Source organism: Scardinius erythrophthalmus, assembly GCF_964197995.2.
Source record: "Scardinius erythrophthalmus genome assembly, chromosome: 16".
Taxonomy (NCBI): Eukaryota; Metazoa; Chordata; class Actinopteri; order Cypriniformes; family Leuciscidae; genus Scardinius; species Scardinius erythrophthalmus.
The window spans coordinates 34,844,895-34,865,596 of record NC_138236.1 but is presented as its reverse complement, the minus strand read 5'-3'; the positions used below and the strand labels follow the sequence as shown (position 1 = coordinate 34,865,596).

General features: G+C 38.1%; 1 protein-coding gene across 2 annotated transcripts in view; it reads right to left on the bottom strand.

Moving 5' to 3' along the window:
- cers2b (ceramide synthase 2b) overlaps positions 1 to 19,349 on the bottom strand; it is a 40,899-nt gene extending 21,550 nt beyond the window's left edge. The window contains exon 1 of one of the 2 annotated variants that reach the window (XM_081388407.1): positions 18,982 to 19,349. The gene's annotated coding sequence lies outside the window, so the exon portion shown is untranslated. The remainder of the gene's footprint in view (positions 1 to 18,981) is intronic. The other variant, XM_081388408.1, reaches the window with a different exon arrangement.
- Between the last annotated feature and the right edge of the window lie 1,353 nt (positions 19,350 to 20,702).

The window sequence follows — 20,702 nt, the reverse complement described above, 5'->3', positions numbered from 1 at the left end:
GAAGTGGTTAGATTCTTTAAAAAGCTGAGATTCTAAGCTTTAAAATGATACATATTTTGTGTTATTCCACGTTTGAAAACGAGCGCGGACGGTTCCGGGAAAATTGGAAAACACTTTGCTCCCCAGAAGGATGAGAGACTTGTTTTTTAGCCAAGTATGCATTACTTCGTGAGGAATATCTCGTGATCAAAGCAATGGATTCTGTTGTGTGTGGGCTCTTTGTAATCGTGAGAATCTGTTGTCAATAAAGATGTTCGAATTTTCACAATCTATGCATGTTTCATTGAGTTATGAGCTGAAACGTCACATCAAAACAACATAGCATCACTGCTATTGCTACTTCATAGGTGCGCCTCTGGTATTTTTTTGTGTCAGAACGCTATAAGGAATATCTTTAGACCTGAGTGATGGATTATGGTGTGTTTGGGCTCTTTTTAATCGTAACATTCTGCTGTAAATAATGATGTGCCATTTTCCACAATTGATGCATGCTTCATTGAGTTATGAGTTAGAACGCGACATAAGTGCTACATCTATAATAAAGATCTATGTGCGCATTTGTGTTACAACTCCACGAGGCATAACTTTAGATATGAGTGATGGATTATGCTGAGTTTGGGCTCTTTTTAATCGTGAGAGTCTGCTGAAAATAATGATGTGCATTTTTCTACGATATGTGCATGCTTCGTGAAGTTATAAGTAAAGACCAAACGCGAGTGCTTCATGAGTATATATTTGGCTAGGTACGTCTTTGGTATTTTCTGTGTTAGAACGCCATGAAGAATATCTTTAGATCTGACTGATGAGTTTGGGCTCGTCTTAATCATGAGCTCCTGCTGTAAATAACGATGTGTCATTTTTCATGATCGATGTATGTTTCATGAAGATACGAGTAAAAAGGCCAAGTCTAAGCTACCTCGCTTGGCTACGTGCGTTTGTGTATTTTTTGTGAATTAGAACTCCATGAGGAATATCTTTAGTTCTGAGTGATGGATTACGTTGAGTTTGGACTCATTTTAATTGTAAGCATCTGCTGTAAATAATGATGTGTCATTTTCCACAATCGGAGCATGTTTCATGAAGTTACAAGCGGAAATGTGTCTAAAATTCAGCATCCATATATGGTTTACCCATGGGTCTCTTGAGGGGCTTATTTTACAAAAACCTTGCTCAAGTTTAGTAAAAGCCTGAAACAATTATGCTTGTTGTATTCTACTCATTGAGACCTTTCAAATGACATATGACACAAGACTATCTGAGCAGTATGATGTTTTTGACACATTGCAGTACATAATAATTTCCTCTTCCTCATAAATTATGTATTAAAAAAAAATCATTTTATCAGCAAATAACTCAGCACTACTTTGGAGATAATCATAATGGCTACATTCATTGTAAAGTTTAGACTCTAAGCTTTCAAATGATACCTATTTTGTGTTGATCAATGCAGTAGTTTTGAAAAATATGACAATTAATTTTTTCCATAGCTAGGGGGCGCCCTCCGGCGGTATAATCCGTTCTAAAGGAATAACTCAGCACCTTTTAATAGTTGGATAAAATGTATAGGTGCATTGAAAAGCTGAGATTCTAAGCTTTAAAATGATACCTATTTTGTATCATATCATTCAGTGGTTGCTTAGTAATTTGATTATGAATTTTTTTCATGGGGTGCCGTCCCGCCGGCGGGACGCTTAGGGTTTAAGGGGTTAAAGTGTAGGTGCTGTTTATGCCCAACACGGATCAAAATCCTGACACATTCAATCTCTCTCGCCATCTCTAGGCTATTTAAAAACAGAGCACTGTAATTCAATTTACTGAGCCTCACTTCAAATTATCTGTAATGTATGTAGCAGAGAGTGCCCTTGTGAAAAATAAGTGTGCTTAATTGTATTTAATGTGCACTTGTAGTTTACATCAAATCTTAACAGGACTTTTAAAAAACAAAAACAAATTAAAGGCCACTTAAAGAGATAGTTCAATTCTTTTTTTCTTTTTTTTTTTTTACGGTGTGCATTTAGCCCCGTTGTACCCCACATATCAATACTAAAAATATCTGGATTTGACACACAAATTCGCCTCCCCTGACTCACTCGTTTCATTTGCTACGGATGAATATTGTTGCTGTTACAGGGTTTGAATTTCGACAAGGGATTGTGCGTATTGCGAATAATTTTACTCAATCCTGCAGATTTTTTTGCTTACACCCAAAGTGTGTGCACATAAAGCCACCTCCCAGTCTAAATTGATTTCTTTTTTGCTTCTTATTGTGCTTAAAAAGTCAAACACACACAAAATAATGTCAAAATGCTGGTGTTGGCAAGTATTCACATAAACACAGTCAGTTTTAAGTGAACATAAAGAGTTGAGATAGAAAACGCATGTGTAACAGTATAATGGATCCGTGCATTAGCTCTTAAAGTGACAGCAGCCTAATAAACCTGCTGCCAAATTATGAGATAATATTACAAATATCTATATGGCTGTTTTCCCCCATGATATCAATGTCAAAATTGTGGCCAGTGAAAGTGATGCGTGGCTAGTAACTTTGGAAAACCACTAGCCACAGTGGCTGTTGAGCAAAAAAAATTAATGTCAAACTCTGAGTGTACTTAAAGCTGCAGTCGGTAAGATTTTTTTGATCATATTCACTGAAACCGACACTATGCTCCGACAGAACCACATAAATCAGCCGGTTTTAGAAAAAACCCTGCGCTTCTACCTCCACCTGGAGCCTGTTATTTGTTTTGCAAAAATCCACCGCTCCCAGGGCTGTGTGAGATCTGACTGTCAATCACTATTCGTGCACATGCCACAGATCCCCCCTCCCCCCTCGCGCACGTTACAATATCACATGCACACGCCTGAAGTTCGACTGTACGAAGCGTGATGGCGGAGAGAAAATCTACTAGCAAGCTTCCAATTCCTCGGTTAACAACCAGAGCTAGGAGGTCCAAAACAACCAAGGAAAAGAAAACACCTGTAGAAAATCTGGCGCACACGCACTGACGAGCACGAACTCGATGGGGGGGTGCTCGTGGTAGTGGAGGAGGGGCACGAGAGTTGCAAACATTCAACATGTTGGCTAAGTCCCCTCAATCTGCCAGACTTGCCGACTGCAGCTTTAAAGAGAGTACACTTTCATGACTGTTTAACACACTTATGTACATTTTTAAAAGTGCACTTAGTAATAATTTCAAATTAAAAGTTTTACTTTAAAGTACAGTAGGGTTGAAAATAATCAAAGATATTTGAAAATGAACAAAGACATTTGCTTTAGTTTTCAACCCCCTCTTTCTTACCCCAAGGGCCATTTGTAATTCCTAAAGTCACAGAGGTGCTGATAGTGATCAAGGCCTGCCACACAAATGTGTGTACATCAGGGGTCACCTTTAGGACAGTGGGGGAAGTTGTCATTTTCTGATTGGTCAGTTTGAATGTCTCACAGTTGGGTTACAGTCACATGCTCAAGGAAGGGATAAAAGAATATTGCAACTGTTGCTCTGTCTCTTTTATTCGCTGGCTCTTCTTGTCTCTGGGACCGTTTCTTGGGTCACTCTTTCTTTGCCTTTTTTTTTCTTTCTCTCTGCACTTTCTCACTCTCTTTCTCTCTCTCCCTTCCCATCTCTCAGGTAACATTAAACATATGCTGGGTACGATTAATGGTATACGTTTTTATCATCTCATCTATTTTGTAAGTATTTTAAGTGTAACCATAACCATATTGTCATTAAACCCAAAAGCTTTTGATTCAGTATCAACTTTGGTATGCTACCTATTGCAATGCAATATCGTCACACTATAGCAACGCTCTCCAATATATTTTGCGATTGTAACTGCGCTTATTTCCGTTGGTGGTATAAGTAGCAGGGGGTGCTAATAAACAAGAAAGGTACAGTTTTCTACCATTTTGCTGATAAGTTACGTTTCTTTAGTCATTCGACAGTCCTGCAGCCTGAACCACTGTAGGAAACCCACCCTTACAGTACATTTTACACCAAGTTTTCGTAATCTTTTGTTGTTCTCTAAAGAAGTAAATGTGTTGACTAAGATATAAAGCACATGTAAAGTACTTGATTGTAATATCTACTGTAGTGTGCTATTCAATACTACATTTAAAGTTAATATATTTTAAAGTCCCCATGTAGTCAATAATTTTATCCCTTAAAACTCGTCTTTGATCACCAAAATGGCATAATTAAAAGTTTTTAACTTGAAAAAAAAAAAAATAATCCCATGAAATAGCTTGAATGTAACTCGACACCCTTGCCTCATTTAGTATACGCGGTTCTATGAATATTCATATTAGCCCCGCCTCCACTCACTCACTCAGCTCAGATATCCACTCGTTGACGATCGTTGACGATCCACTCGTTGACACGTTAATCTGATTGGTTACAAGGTAGTTTGTGACATCAGAAACACCAGCGATTTCAAACCGTGTTTTTGAGACTGTCTTTGGTTCACTGCAGTTTTTAGGAGAAAATACTCAGCAATGGTGTCGCATTATGAATTTGCACATGGTTTGTCTTAAAGCGTATTAAAAACACCACATAGACATATAAACTTGATTTTCACCACAGGGGGACTTTAAATGTAATAAATTCATCATTACAAAATAAATGTGTCTTAGTAATTTAAAGCTGCAGTCTGTAGTTTTTCCTCTTTGTCGCCATCTCTGTTCGAAATCTGCAATTGCAGTTATTCGCGGAATTATCAACTTTACGTGGGTTGTGCCTCGACACGGCACAGCGCGGATGAATCTAATGTTTTGAAGAGAATGTGTGGCTGTCAGTCACCGCTGGTGTGGATACTGTCATTCGCAATCACATATTCTACTTTTTGGAAGTATGACCAACATAAGAATTTTCACCGGGAAATTTCGTCTGAACAAGTAAGTAACATCCACTTTTGTTCTGACCAACTAATGGAAAAAAACATTGCAGTATATCGCACAGATTAAATCTAATGATTGCTTATCATATCACGTCAAACTGTGCAAATTATACTTTGTTCTCAAATTGTTAATGTTAACAACATCATCATTGCGTGACTACATTTAATGCCCTTCCGATATTTGTCCTTGTTTTTGCATGGGCCGGTTGCAGTCTCTTTTTTTCTCCTAAGTCCGAAGTCTTTCGCGTTTTACAGCGGGTGAATCTCCAGTTGTCACTGGTGATTGTCGTTTGAACTTTTCTGGATCCGCCATCAAATTGATAAGTTTAATTATATCAAGTGCTGCGAGAAAAGGCTATAAATCTCCACCTCCAACATCCTCACACTCATAGCCTACTAGCCGAGACTCGTCTTTATGTGTACAGATGTGACGTAATGGCACAAAGACATGCTCGAATTTCCCGCGGAAATCCACCAGTACCACTGGCATTAAAACATTATTACAAGCTTAACATTTTGAAGCGAGCTAAGGCAAGCAGATAGTTTTGAACACTGGCTGGTTATGTACTTGCTCAAAAATTTATTTTGGATACTTTTTAACCCAAAAAAGCTACGGACTGCAGCTTTAATTAAATAAATGACATAAGCAAATAAATTATTGTCAGTATTCAGCAGTACACTTTATCCATATTTCAAAGACATTAGATGTAATTGTAAAAAAAGTCTAACTTAAGTGGATAAAAAAAGCACTCTAAAGTTCAGCTAATTGCATTTAAAATGAATTTAATCAATAAAACATCTAATTGCAATTAGCATGTGTCCGAAAGCATTACATTCAGATCAAGCATATTATTTCCCTAATAATAAGTAGTACTCCACTTAAAAGTACACTACTTTTCACCAAGGTGTTTTTAGAAGTGAAATGCATCAATACTGTGGACATGCCACGAGTTTGATCAGATAACGTTCAGTTTAACGCTCTTGCTGTGTTGATTCAGAACTTGTGTTAATGCAAGCATTCCTTTTCAGCACAGTCAGACACACATGTGAGGGTCAGACGCCCCTTCCCGCTCACGACAGCTCTGCTCCTGAACTCTCATTGGCTGCTCAGGTCATGTGACTCCACTCTGGCCATTCTCTGCTGAACCTATCAGTGCATTGTGTGTGTCTGTCTGTGTGTGTGTGTGTGTGTGTGTGTGTGTGTGTGTGTGTGTGTGTGTGTGTGTGTGTTTGTGTGTCTAGTAAGAGCATGAGGAAGTATGTAAAGCATTTTGTGTGGAACATGGTTTTGTTGAGTGCTGGAAACTCATGCAGACATTGGCAGAGAGAGAGAGAGAGAGAGAGAGAGTGTGTGTGTGTGTGTGTGTGTGTGTGTGTGTGTGTGTGTGTGTGTGTGTGTGTGTGTGTGTGTGTGTGTGTGTGTGTGTGAATGATACATTGTGTGTGTCTGATGATTCTCAGAGTTTTTTAAAACCTTAACAGAGCTGTCCATTGAGTTATTCAGCAAAGACTCCTTAGTCTATATATAGAGCACTAAAGATGCCTATGCCACGCGTTTGACTCATCAGACAATAGATAAGACTAGGTCCGACAAATGATTTATTCAACAAGGTCAAATGCTCTGACACTGGCCATCCTCTGAATTTACACTACTGAACAAGATTACGATGAGCATTGAGCGTTGATTAGATTATCAGTTGATCAGATTGATGAAGAATCAGAACTCTGTTGCACTCGCTAAGAAACACTCACAGGGCATAAAATCAACCAAATCAAGAAGTATTGATCTGTAAAAGATAAATTAAATATCTTCAATGTTAAGACTACTCATTAAATCTCACGACTCTTGTAAGCATGCTTTTCTAAGCGATTATACTCATGATTGTGTGTGGCAAAGGAATAAAAAAAGGTTTAAAAAAAAATCCCCCAGATTTCCGCTGAAAGACGGAGCTGAGTCAGAGACCAGGAGAGACTTGAGGGTGGACCGTTTCAAGCAGTAAAAAACCACCTAGCAACTGCATAACATGTCAACAACCACTCAGAACATCATAGCAACCACATAGCAATGCCATGTGCTGCATCCCAATTTGCATACTATCCGTCCTAAATAGCATTCAGAATTAGAATTAGTGTGTCATGTGCTTTCATGTTGTCATGTTTTGTGTGAACACGTAGCTTATGAGCTGGCTGCGTGTACATGTCTCGTTTAGCCCCTCCCATCTTGTTACCTGATTATTGACTCATTTGCCCCACCTGTTCTCCCTCGTTGCCTGCTTTGCTTGCTCTCCCTAATTATTCTCCCTGTGTTTTCAGTCCTGTGCTGGTTCGTCATCTAACTTTGTCTGTCGTCGCCTCTTGTTTTGTGTTCATGCCAAGTCTAATCGAAGTCTTGATTCCTGTCTTGTTTTCCCCTACGGGGTGGTTTTTGTTTTATTTTATACTTAATAAATACCCATTGTTCTGCACTTGAGTCCTCGCTACTTTCACCAACCCAAACCCTGACAGAACTAGGGATGCACTGATATGAACATTTTGGCTGATACCGATAATTCTTTACATTTGAAAGCCGATAACCGATATGTTGGTCTATAAATCTAAATTTGAATTTTTAAATAGCCTAATTTTTGAGAGCCCAATTACAAAAACAAAAGTCTTATGTCCCAATCACACAATTATAATGATGTTCTCATTATAATTTTATGTAGCCTATATGACAGACTTGCATGTTGCGTATCTTAACTGCATTTTCCTTTTCAAAGTGATTCCAATCATATTTCAAGCAATCTAAAACTATCATGGCGAACAGTGCACATCTGAACTGCATCAGCTGTAGGAAATAACCCATTATTTATCGGCTTTAATATATCGGCCAAATTTTCTTAGAAACCGATAAACATTAAAAATTAACTTATATCGGCTGATACCGATATGGTGGCCGATATATCGTGCATCCCTAGTTTAAACGTTGGCAGGATGCATGTAACTAAGTGTTAAAGACGCAATTAGTAGTACTGTATGTCCCAAAGCTTGCATGCTCCTCTGCTACACACTCAAAAGTATGTATTTTTCTTCACAAAAACAGTACGTACTCATAGGGCATAGTGGAAGTAGGCGAATTGGGACACAGCACTGGAAACCACTAACAACAACACCTCACCATCGAGGCCCTGGGTTTTGCACAGACAAGCACCACATCATTTGCTTCAGCAAAACAAAAACAATTACTATTGCAAGGAGAATTTGCATAATTACATTCCTGGCTCATTAACATCACTGTAATCCGTGGAATCACAGCTGTTTCAACAAACTCGAGTGACGGACGAGACCAGGTGGAGGAGCTGTCAAATTTCCACCTGTTGAGGTTTTGCTTAGTAATGCTGAGGTGGTTTGTTAGTCATTCATGCCGGTCAATGATGAGCCAGAACTGAACCCGAGTAAATTAATCAACAGCAGTATGTGCAGCCTGGTCAGTGTTTGTAAAGAGAGCAATAAATATTTGGGAGTCAAATATCTATCACTGGTCTTGTGTAAACGGGTTTGTTGTGTGTAGTAATTACTCTGCCTGGTGAGGCTGTATAGCGGGGTGATTTCTGCTGATGATATGTCTGTTCAGGCAGCTGAACCAACACCAGTGTGTCTGTATAATAGCATGTCCACTGTCAATCAACTAAATCATCGGTTTCTAATTCTAGTCCACAGGGATCCCGTGTCAAAGAGTTCTTGCTCCTGTTCTGGAGTAGGGCCCTATGAAATCCATTTTATTTTGTCCCAAATTCCGTTTTTTTTTCTCTTCAAATTCTGCTTTTTTTCATTTGAATTTTTCAGAATTATTTTTTTCTCTCCATTTAAATGTTAAAATAAAATTCATCAAAAAGCATGTCTGATTAATTGAAATCATGAATACAAATTAAAAAACAATGTATTAAAAGTTACATATTTTGGGCCATATGAAATCATTTTTCCCCCTGAAATTCCATTTTTTTTTTTTTTTTTACCAAATTCTCTGTTTTCAGTTTCAAGTTTTTCAGATTCCATTTTAATGGTTTAATTAAATTGTAATAATCACAAAAGCATGTCTAATTAATTGAATTCCTAAAAACAACACATTATTACATTTCCTTTTTATTTTATTAATTTCTATTAAGTGTGTTTTTCTGGCAGTCAAATGAAGGCATGAAACATTAATTTAATTTATCTTTTAATCCAATTTTTTTTTTGTCAAAGCGCTGCAACAGAGCTTTACTGTTAAAATTAAAACATGGTAGAAAAATTGATTATTCCTTAAAAAAAATAGTTTTAACAATAATTTATATTATTATTATTATTAGGATTATAGCAAAATTCTACAACAGTAATATATTTCAGTTGATGGGTTGCCGTGAAGACCTCTGAGGAAACGTTGTGAGCTCAAAGACTAAACTAGTAGAACTACTTTAGAATAATAACACTGCACAGACTGAATAGATATCTTTGGCTTCGTTCATTGCAAACCTCAGTACTCAAGTATGATTTATTGCTCAGATTTTGTTTGGCTGTTTACATTATTTTTTCAATGTGGCTAATATCAGATCAGAGTTTGAACTGCTCATGGTCTCGAAACTGACCAGCATGCGCAAAAGATCAATAACGAGATGGAGCGCAGAACGCTATCATACAGACATAAACATGGAGGACACTGAAATCAGTGTTTATCTGAGTCACATATGAGCAGGGGAAAAATGTGCTTTTGGGCCACTTTTGCCTGCAGTCTGAACGTGGCCTTTTGAAACTCTATATACTCCTGTAATTGAATCAGACATTGTCAGTCCTCTCATTGTCAGTTTCATCAGTGGTCCCTATAAAGGCTGATCAGAAGACACTAAACTTTTCTACGTGCAGCTAAAATGACTTCACTAAATTCACCGATCTGACAGTTCTACCAGACAATCACTTTGCAGTGTGTGTGCTAAGGAAATCCCACGGGGCAGAAAGCACAAAAAACCTTTTAACACCACCAACCTTGTCAGACATTTGAAAGCTTTTTCATATAAAGGAATATGAGCCGTTTTTAAAGTACTAAGACTGTCTGACAGAAAGAGAACGGGGCCGTTTAGAAATTCAACTGTCGGTAACAGAGACATTGCAATGACAGCAAGAAACTAGGGCTGAGATTAATTGAATTCTACTTTCAATTTTGGCATCTAACGATTATGAAAATATGATAATCAAGGAGAAAAGATTATTGTGACACAATCCGTCTAGCGGACATTTCTTTCCTCCACAGCGGTGCACTTTTGTTCCTCCCTAAAAGCCCAAACTTAATGTCCAAATCAGCTAAATCAGAGATAGTTGTATGTAAAATGAAGTCTACTGCTGCTAAACTGCGGGACGTGCTTGATAATAAAAAGAGTTTGGTTACACTGTATTTTAAGGCGTCTTTGTTACAGTGTAATTATACATTTAAAGGGGTGGTATAATGCCTTTTTCACAAGATGTAAAATAAGTCTTTGATGTCCCCAGAGTGTGTATGTGAAGCTTTAGCTCAAAATACCCCACAGATATTTTTACATAGCATGTTAAAATTGTCACTTCTTGAGGGTGAGCAAAAACGCACTGTTTTGTGTCTGTTCCTTTAAATGCAAATGAGCTGCTGCTCCCGGCACAGGGGGCAGAGCTACAACAGCTTGTGTCCTTTTACCTCACACAGACACTAGGGGTGTAACGATACACCAATGCCACGGTTCGGTTCATATCACGGTTTTGGAGCCACGGTTCGGTTCGGTTCGGTTCTGTTTGCTGTGGGGGCAGGGTTCATGGCAGGGCACCACCAGCAATAATAACACTAGATTCACTTTTAACTTAATAAAAACAACAACAACAATAATTTAACTTAACTTTATTAATTTTATACATTGGCTTCATGTTTTCTTTAGAGCAGTTAGCACACCTGAGTTAACTAAAATGAAATAGCCTAAATGTCTCCACTGACTAGTCAGAAATAAACACACCTGAGTAGGGTTGCCAACTTCAGAAAAGTAAAATGCGGGACAATTGTGGTTCTTTATAGGAAAATAAGGGACACTCAAAATATTTACTGTATCGCACAATGTACATAATTTCAGTGTCTGCAAACTGTAGTTAAGTATAGGCTATGTTTAAAAGGTTATCAGACAAACACATTTGTATTGCTTAACCTATTTATGTACAATTTAATTCTAAAAATAATTTTAATGTCATACAAAAAAATATATGTCACATTACAAACAAACCACCATTCAAAATAACCGCATTTATCTGAAATGGAAAGCTTTTTTAACATTATACATAGGCCTACAGTTCAAAAGTTTGAGGTTAAGATTATTTTTTGGGGAAAGTAATTAAAGAAAGTAATTGCCTACTTTTATTCAGCAAGGATGCATTACATTAATCAAAAGTGACAGTACATTTATAGTGTTATACTAGTGTTATAGTGGACAAAACCGTTTTAAACAAATAATAATCAGAAATGTTTTGTGAGCATATTATTCCCTCAGGTAGATTACATATTTTCTTGCGTGGCTGGATGTTGGACTCATGAACAATAATCACGTTGTTTGCATTCGCCAAAAGTGATTTGCCGAAATCAAAACGTGGACAGTGAAAGGGAATTACCGTTAGCGCGAGACGAGTCAGGCCTGAAGCGGAAGCGGCCAGACGGCAAAGAATTATGTTCGCAAATCAAACAATGATTAAAAAAAGCTGTGATATGTCATCATATTGGATGATGACAGGTGTCGGTGATCATTCTCAAGATTCGTGATCAGCACTGCTGCTGTTGCTGCTGTATCAATATCAGTCAGTGGTTGTGACCGCAGGGTCTTCAATCACAATATGCCGTGGCGCGGAGTTGCCATCCTGAAGTGCGTATGTAAACTCCCGAGCGTGATCGATCACCCAAATCACGTGACATGCACTTTATTTAGTAAATAATATTATAATAATAATATTTATTAAAACTACAGCTCTTATTAGTTGTTAAAAGTGTACTCATCAATTACTATTTAATCAAATGTCAAGGAAGAAAAAATAGTTTTGTGACAAAGTGAAGTGAGAGTTGGGCAGCAGGGGGCGGGGGGCGGGGCGCGTTCGGTTCGACATGAGAGTATCGCGGTTCGAACCGTGGCTGTTGTATCGCGGTTTTTCGGTTCGGTTCGAATATCGTTACACCCCTAACAGACACGCACTGAAAATTTCTAAAACTTTAAGCCTTTTATGTTCAAACCGAGTCATACAATGATGGAGAGACTCAAGAAAAAGTGACAACATGTAGAGCAGGCGTTCTCAACCCTGGTCCTCGAGGGCCACGCTCCTGCAGAGTTTAGCTCCAACCCTAATCAAACACACCTGAACCAGCTAATTAAGCTCTTCAGGATTACGAGAGAGCTACAGACAGGTGAGTTTGATCAAGGTTAGAGCTAAACTCTGCAGGAAAGTGGCCCTCGAGGACCAGGGTTGAGAACGCCTGATGTAGAGCAACAGGACATTTCTGAATGGTTAGTTGATGAACTTATGCAGCTGATGTGTCTATCTTCTAGTAACTGATTAGCATATTCTGTCTTGATAATCTATAAATCGTGTTCAGGGGGAGGGGTATATGTAAATTTTAGGGTTGGTGATGTCACTAACCCTGGAGGAATGTCGTGTAGTCCCGACCAGCCGTTTGTTGTAGTCCTTAAAAAGCGATTTCTTATAAAGAAAATATCTCCCTTTGCTTTGAACTTTGAGCGTTGTAACTTTGCAGATGTTGTTTATGCTGAAACAGCAACATTACACACTAACTAAAGTTAGAAAAGTGAAATCATAATCAACCACCCCTTTAAGTACTCAGTAATATTAATTAACTACATGTACTTACTATAAGGTTAGGATTAGGGTTTGGGTACATATGCATAATTTACTGTTATTAATATAGTAAGTACATGCAACAAGGATACTGTAAAATATTGACTGCGTGACGGCCAAGTATGGTAACCCATACTCAGAACTCGTCCGATATGATATAATCCAGCATTGCTGATCACCAGCATGTACTTTCTCATCTCTTAGTTTTAATACTTAACATGCAAGGTTGTTAAGAATATCTAAATAAATAAATCATAATAACTAATACTAAACAGAAGGCTTTAAATAGTCATGACAGACACTGCTTCCAGTTGTCAGTAATCAGGCCAAACAATCCTGATGGGAGCAACCCTTAACTTCATACAGCAAACCATCAAACCAGAGATGATGAATGGAAAGTTTAAAACAGCATCACTGGATGTAGGAAAAAGTGTGTTAAACACATCTGAACATCTAGCCGCAGATGTTCTCACATGAAGATGGAACATTGAGGGAGTGATTTTGCATTGCTCATTTGAGTATTAAAATCAGACTCATTTCAATGTGACTTTGAATTCATTTTAAATGTTTTATAGCTCACGTTGTGCTTTTAAATGGAAAACATTCAAGCCAAATAATGGCAGGCATTTTCATTCAGAGCTGAAGTTGAACAGCTCTGGCACTGAGATTCCCACTGCATCTCTTTAATGATGGGTTATTAGTAATAACACCTAGACAAGCGTTGGTGACACTTTACAATAAGGTCCAAATTATTAACATTAGTTAATGCATTAACAAAAAATACATTACAGTACTTATCGTCTCTTTGTTAACGTTGTTAATAAAAACACTGTTCATTGTTAGTTCATGCAGCTCAGGTCCATTAACTTTTGATTGTAATAATGTATTAGTAAATGTTGAAAAGTTCTCATGTTAACTAATGGAACCTTATTGTAAAGTGTAACCCACGACCTTTGTCATATTGAAAGCTTGTGAATGATGAGACTTAATGAAGACTTTTGCTGTTTAGCCTGTTTAAAGGAAAGATCCCATTGTGACAACATACCCCACGCAGTGTGCCAACATGCCCGGCTAATTGAGGGACGTTTGACTTTTTAAAAATGAACCTAGCATGAGAATCATTCTCTGGGGTAAAGTGTGACAACGGATCTCCTCTTTCTGTATTAATCAGGTCAAAGGTATAAGAGCAGATGTTTAAAGAGGTGACGTGTCATGCTGGCCTTTAGCTGATGGTTTATTAGTCACATTATTAGTCACATGTCTATTTATTTTGAGAAAGTTCCAATGTAAGTTGAAATCTCTGTGTGCTGCAGCCTCATGAAGTGAGTGCTGGGTAAATGTTTCATAGCAGATGGACAGAAAGAGCTGACGAAAGGAAAACACATGGACTCTTGAACTGTGGTCCATCATACAATCCAGCTCAGTGGACATGAATGCACACACACACACACACTTGCACGTGTCTATCTGGCTGTCTAAATGGGGATTCCCATTAAAGTCACCATGAAATCAAAATAGACAATTCTAATATTTTTATGGAATATTGCAGTATTTATTATAAATGTTTATAAAAATTCATGTCCTCTCAATCAAAATAACTTCTCCCTCTTGCAGCGACATCTCTTCTCTTCTCTAATGACATGTTTACTGGCACGAGGGCGGGGCAACCTGTCACTCACATGAGATCCACCAATAGCAAACCACAAACATCCAATGAATTCCCCACGGACAAAATCAAGCTCCGCCCTGCATTTTTTTCTGGTTCCAGAAGCCGTTTCACTCTGATATACGTCACATTAGGGAAAAGACAAGCACAACTTCTGTTTAATACCAACTTTAAATTACTAGTATAAACTCTAATCAACTCTACCCTTAAAAACAGTTCATTATTTAAATAAAAAAAATTAAATTAAAAAGAATGCGAGCGCTGTGTGTTCAGGCTCTGGCGTTCTCAGCGCCGTCAAAATAAAAGTCACAACAACAAGCGCGGCTTACGTCACTTCAGAGTTCCTACTGGCTCGTTGTCCTTCATGTCCTCTTGCTCCCTCTTGCAGCAACATCTCTGTTGATGTCCTTTTCAATGCAACCAGGAAAACGTTCCTAGGAGAGCCATTAGTTCTCGATGAACCACCCGGGTGGCTCGTTCCTACAACTCTACCCTTAAAAACAGTTCATTATTTAAATTAAAAATACATATTTCATTACATTTTTAACTGTAAGGTACACCTAAGGAGCTTTCTAGGGCTTTCGTTCCTAGAACTATTGGCGGAAGACAAGTACCCGGATTTTGGCGCGTTCGCACTGCAGGAACTAGGAACGATTTTAGTTCTAGGAATTCTCTTTTGGAGGAACTAATGTAGCTCCTACTTCAGAGTCGGGTCTAAACCAGCACTTATAGGAACTACCAGTGACGTTAGTGTTCACTGATTGGCTGAACGCACGCGAGACACCAGCACCCGCCATTTCTAAAACAGCTGTGTAAACCAAGCGTGCCGCACAAGCCCTGAAAAGTGAAGCCAAAACGTCTCGATCGCCCCCCGGTGACTGGTCCTAGTATAGGTCATAAGCCCCGCCTCCCCATGTTATTCAACGGGACGCGAGACCAACTAAACAATTAAATTACAATTCAAATATCTTTTTTCCAAAGGTGGTTTCTTTCATTTGCTGTCGTTTTTATCACGCTGATGTAAGTTCTAGTATCTGTTTCCAAAATAAGTTGGTGTTTAGTTAGTTACGTGATGCGGTGGTGTAACGTCATGATTGACAGCTGTGATTGACAGGTTCTCCGAGCGAAGTAGTCACTGAAGCACCAACGGACATTTTTTTCGGGATCTTCAGAGGACTGAGGAGATTGTATTTACTTTATTTTAACAAACCTCTTGTCGTACTACAATCAATTTTTTAAAAAAGTGTGCAGAATGCACTTTCCCTGCGAGAGTGAAGGCGGAGCGTTGATTTCGCGGCTTTACTTCCTGCTCACTACTGCGCAGGTCTGGTCCCGAAATCGCTACTGCGCAGACTCAAGTTCCAATATGTCAGCGCCATATCGGGACTCTGGCGGCTTCAGTTCTCACCAATGGAAGAGAGCGAAGGGGCGTCGTCCATATTTTTTTACAGTCTATGGTGTAAACGCACAGATTATAGCCTATATATTTACTCTACAAACTAACTCTACGAACATGGGAAACAGTGATAGATGGGCCTCTTAACCTTTACACCGAGGAGAAAATCCAACGCAACTTTGAGGGGACCAAGAGAAACATGATTATATGTATTTCTGCTCAGCTAGCAACACTGGACATCAACCACACGGCATATGCTAATACCTTTTCATATATTGTCTTTCTATGTATAACAGTTCTATCTAATAACGTATTAGACAGGACTGTTAGACAGATCGTAAACTAATGACCATGGAGAATGCGAGTGCTGTGTGTTCAGTTCAAAATAAAAGTCACAACAACAAGCGCGGCTTACGTCACTTCAGAGTTCCTACTGGCTCGTTGTCCTTCATGTCCTCTTGCTCCCTCTTGCAGCAACATCTCTGTTGATGTCCTTTTCAATGCAACCAGGAAAACGTTCCTAGGAGAGCCATTAGTCCTCGGTGAACCACCCGGGTGGCTCGTTCCTAGAACTAAGTTCCTAGAACTATCCGGTGCGAAAGCCCCTCTAAAGTCCTCCTGTAGTAAACAACTCCCCCTTTTTTTTATTTTCCCACTAAATAGCAACAAACACCAATCACAGCACTTAAACACCTGTAGATTTTGAGACAGAAAGCCTTCTTGGTGTTGAGGGAAAGACGCCCGCTGATTAAAATGAGCACCAAAATCACCAAAATCATGCGATGGTTTCCATAAGTAAGGGGAGACTGATGAGTTGTGGAGGATGTGAAGTGGACTCATACTGACTGATCAAATTTAGGAAATAAATATGCCTGGAGAAATTTTGTTGCTTCAAGATGTACAGCGTTCATGTACTACAAACAGAATAAGTTCTTAGAAAATACTGTGTGAGTTCTTAGAAAATACTAGATATGATGCAATGCCAAAAGTGATTAAATAAAGAGAACATTTGGTCAATGATTATATCATTAACTATGTAGGCTACTTAGATAAAAAAAAATTATTTATATATATATATATATATATATATATATAAAAAAAAAAAAGTTATATATATATATATTCACGTTGGGAGGGATATGGGTAAGGTTAGGAACGGGTTTGGTGGTATGGGTGGGTTTAAGGTTTAAATTACATCTATAATTACTGTTGACCTTTCCCTTAACTCTTAATCCACGGGTTAAGGGAAAGGTCAACAGTGCAATTATAGATGTAATTACAGACATTAAATACAGCTGTAATTACATGCAGGTGTTTTTTTTTTATAAAGACAATGTAAAATATATATGTGCACAATAAGAGCATTAAATACATTAATAAAATATAGTATATTAATATAAAGTAGATAACTTTTGAAAACAGGATTCAAAGTGCAAGTTTTTGAAAACGATACCGTTATCGTCTCCATATAAACTACAAAAACATGATTTGAATTTGTGAAAACAGTGAAGTCATGCCTATTACGTGTTCAGCCTATAGGCACGTAGGGTTTCTTAACAAAGTGACATCGCCAACTACTGGCCTGACAGCAGAACACAGCATTTTTAGTCGTTTTCGTGGATCACTGTGAACGAGATCGTTTTTCTCGCCTAATGAGTGAAAAAAAAGTCCTAGCTGTGAAACCACATGATCTAAATTGGATGTCCTCGTTGGTCATAAAATTGTCATAGCTACTATTTTACACAAACCTTTGATGGAAACATGAATATGATGCACTACTGCAAAAAAATCTTTCATTAATTTCGTTAATTTCATTTTTCTATTTTCAGAATTAGGTTGTTTTTATTTTGTCCCATCCACCAAAACACAGATGGGACAGCATGATTTTGGGTGATTGGGACAGTGCTCAAAGGCTTAGCTAATGAAGAAAATGATTAACCTACAATAGAGAACCATTGTGTATGCTCTGCTCTAAATTGGTGTTTCCCAACCTTTTCAATTGTGCAACCCCTAATCAACCACAAAAATGTGGTTTAGGTTGCACCTAACTCTGAAAATAGAAAAACATTTGTTTTGGTACTTATTTTGTTGCATTAATTCATCATATTCATGATTCCAACAAAGGTTTGTGCAGGTTAAATGTGTGTTTGTCAATTTATGGGTAATGGGGCCACCCAAGCCTTTCATTCAAATGGCACCGCTCACCAACAAACAAACAAAAAAGAAAAGAAAAAAAGAAGGAAATGGGTCAGTGGGTTTTTAGGTCAGAGTACTTTTTTAAAAGTAATTTTAGACCTGAAACCTTTTTTTTCTTATTCTTTCTTTTTTTTTTTTTTTTTTACTAGTTTACACTTTTCAATGACTTTTGGACTTATTTTACCTCAATTAGTCTACATGTGTTACATGTGTTACATGTGTTCCTGTTCATATGGATAGTATATATATATATATATATATATATATATATATATATATATATATATATATATATATATATATCAGTATTAAAGAAATGTATCATGTGTTGGGCTGATGTTTATGGCAATTTATGGCAAGAAACCTTACACAAGGCAGAAATTCCAAAACTGTACCAGTCATCCTTAATTCACGTCTAGTTCACATTTACTTATAATTAATAGCTTTATAAATGGGGACATCCCATAGACTTGTATTGTTTTTATATAGCCTACAGCTAGTATTTAAAGACATAGCAAAAAAAAAAAGATGTCTTGTCAGGTAGGTTTAGCTCACTTCTGGATACAAATTTCTCCCCAAAATATGGTTAAGTACACACACACACACACACACACACACACACACACACACACTACAACTTTTTTTTATATATCTTTACGTAGACTCTCCATAGACGTAATGGTTTTTATACTGTACAAACGGTAGGCCTATATTCAATCCCCTAAGTTAACCCTGACCCTAAAACTACCCATCTCACAGAAAACTTTCTGCATTTTTACATTTTCAGAATGCTTTTATGATGAGCTCTTATGATTTATAAGCTGTTTTCCACACGGAGAGCAAAAAACATTTGGTCCCCGTTAAGTACAGGGAGTAACGTTACCAGGTAGGCTACACACACACACACACACACACAGTAATTGCTGTAATAAATGTCACACCCTGTAATAACAACAGGCGAGGGACTCACTTCAGTCGGTCAACAGACACAGCGGACCGTGGTGATGTTCGTCGCTCCAGAAGCTGTTTACTCTCTGCTGGTTTTTCGGCTCCGTTAGTGGGTTTGCGGTTCGGCCAGACTGTTTACCACCCACATCTCTTCTCTCAAGACAGAAAAGTTTTCAAATTGGTAAGAATCGGTTTAACGGAGAAAGTGCTCACCAAAGCACCAGATGTGGCGAGTTTGAATGGTATTTCCTGATTGTGGGATTTCAAAGCCGTTTCAGAGAGTTTCTTCCGTTTGGCACCGAGGATGAGCGCGAGCGCACGGGAGTGGGACAGGCGTCGGTACAGAGAGACGAATAACGGAACGGGCGGGACTTAAAAATCATGACGCTCAGACGAGAGAGAGAGAGAGAGAGAGAGAGAGAGAGAGAGAGAGAGAGAGAGACATCACACTCTTCCGGATTCGAAAAGCTATGTTCTATTATTATAGCTATTATTAGAAAAATATAAATTAAAAATGTTAGTTCAATATTTAAAACATTTCAGAAAAAAAAGTTGTTTTGTAGGCCTACTAACTTTTTAAGAACATTATTAAAGACCAGATAACTTTGAAGGAACGTTACTGGAATAACTTTGCCAGAACGTTAGCCAACTGTTAGGTAGAAATGACATAGCCTACTTTTTAAAAACATCTTCTGCCAGATAGCCTGTCCTTAAATGTTCCCCACACTTTATGACCATGTCATAAACAAAGAACTGATAACAGCGAGTTAAATAATTAACTGATATCATACATACATACTAAATGATTGTTGTTGTGTCCCAATGACAAATTTATACGCACTGTAGACTACTCAACTAGGCCATCTATAGTGTAGTGTATGAGGTTTAAAAGTGTAATGTTTTCATCCAACATCGTAGTCTGACATCCCTTGGCTGTGTCCAAAATCGCATACTATTGAGTAGCTACTTATTTTGAATAAGTAAATACTTCAAGACCGCTAAAAAGTGTGTTCTATATACAGTAGTCAACATTTGAAGTGGATCAAAAAAGTTCATTGAAGTTGTCCTAAAACAAGAACGGGTTTTGTTCAAAATTCATGTAACTTATGAAAGGTTTTAATCCACTTCAAATGTTGACTACTAATGTGTGTAGTATGAATGTAATCTGGACGTAGGCTACTACATTCACCATGTTGTCATTATCATGTGACCAACTCGCTTCACTGCCATTCATAAATCCTCTCCCGTGGCCTCATGGGATAGTAAAGTCCATCGTATGCACACTTCAGAATCTCACCGGAAGAAGTCAGTCATCCGGGTACTTTCTGCCCACTCTTTTATGAGGACTGTGAATTCTGACATACATCTTTTGTCACACACAGTTTTCCGCCTACTATATCGTAGGGAAGGATGCGATTTCAGATGCAGCCCTTCTCTTTTGGCTAAGGAAGTAAAGCTGCAAAATTGAGTGTCTGACATTCCACACTTAGTTAAATAAGTGCATCATCCATGTATTTGAAGTGCACTTTTTGTAACAACTACTAGAACTGTTTATACTACAAATGCATTAGAATAGTGCATGAGTACACAAATTGGAATGCACTGAAGTGTTTGCACAAATGTTTAACCCCGTCTCAAACTCACTGGTTGGCTCTGGTTGAGATTAGGAAGAGCTGCCTACAGGTTTTCTCATTGGCCCGCCCCGCAAATGTTGGCCAATGAACAAGCCTGGATTTTTTTGGG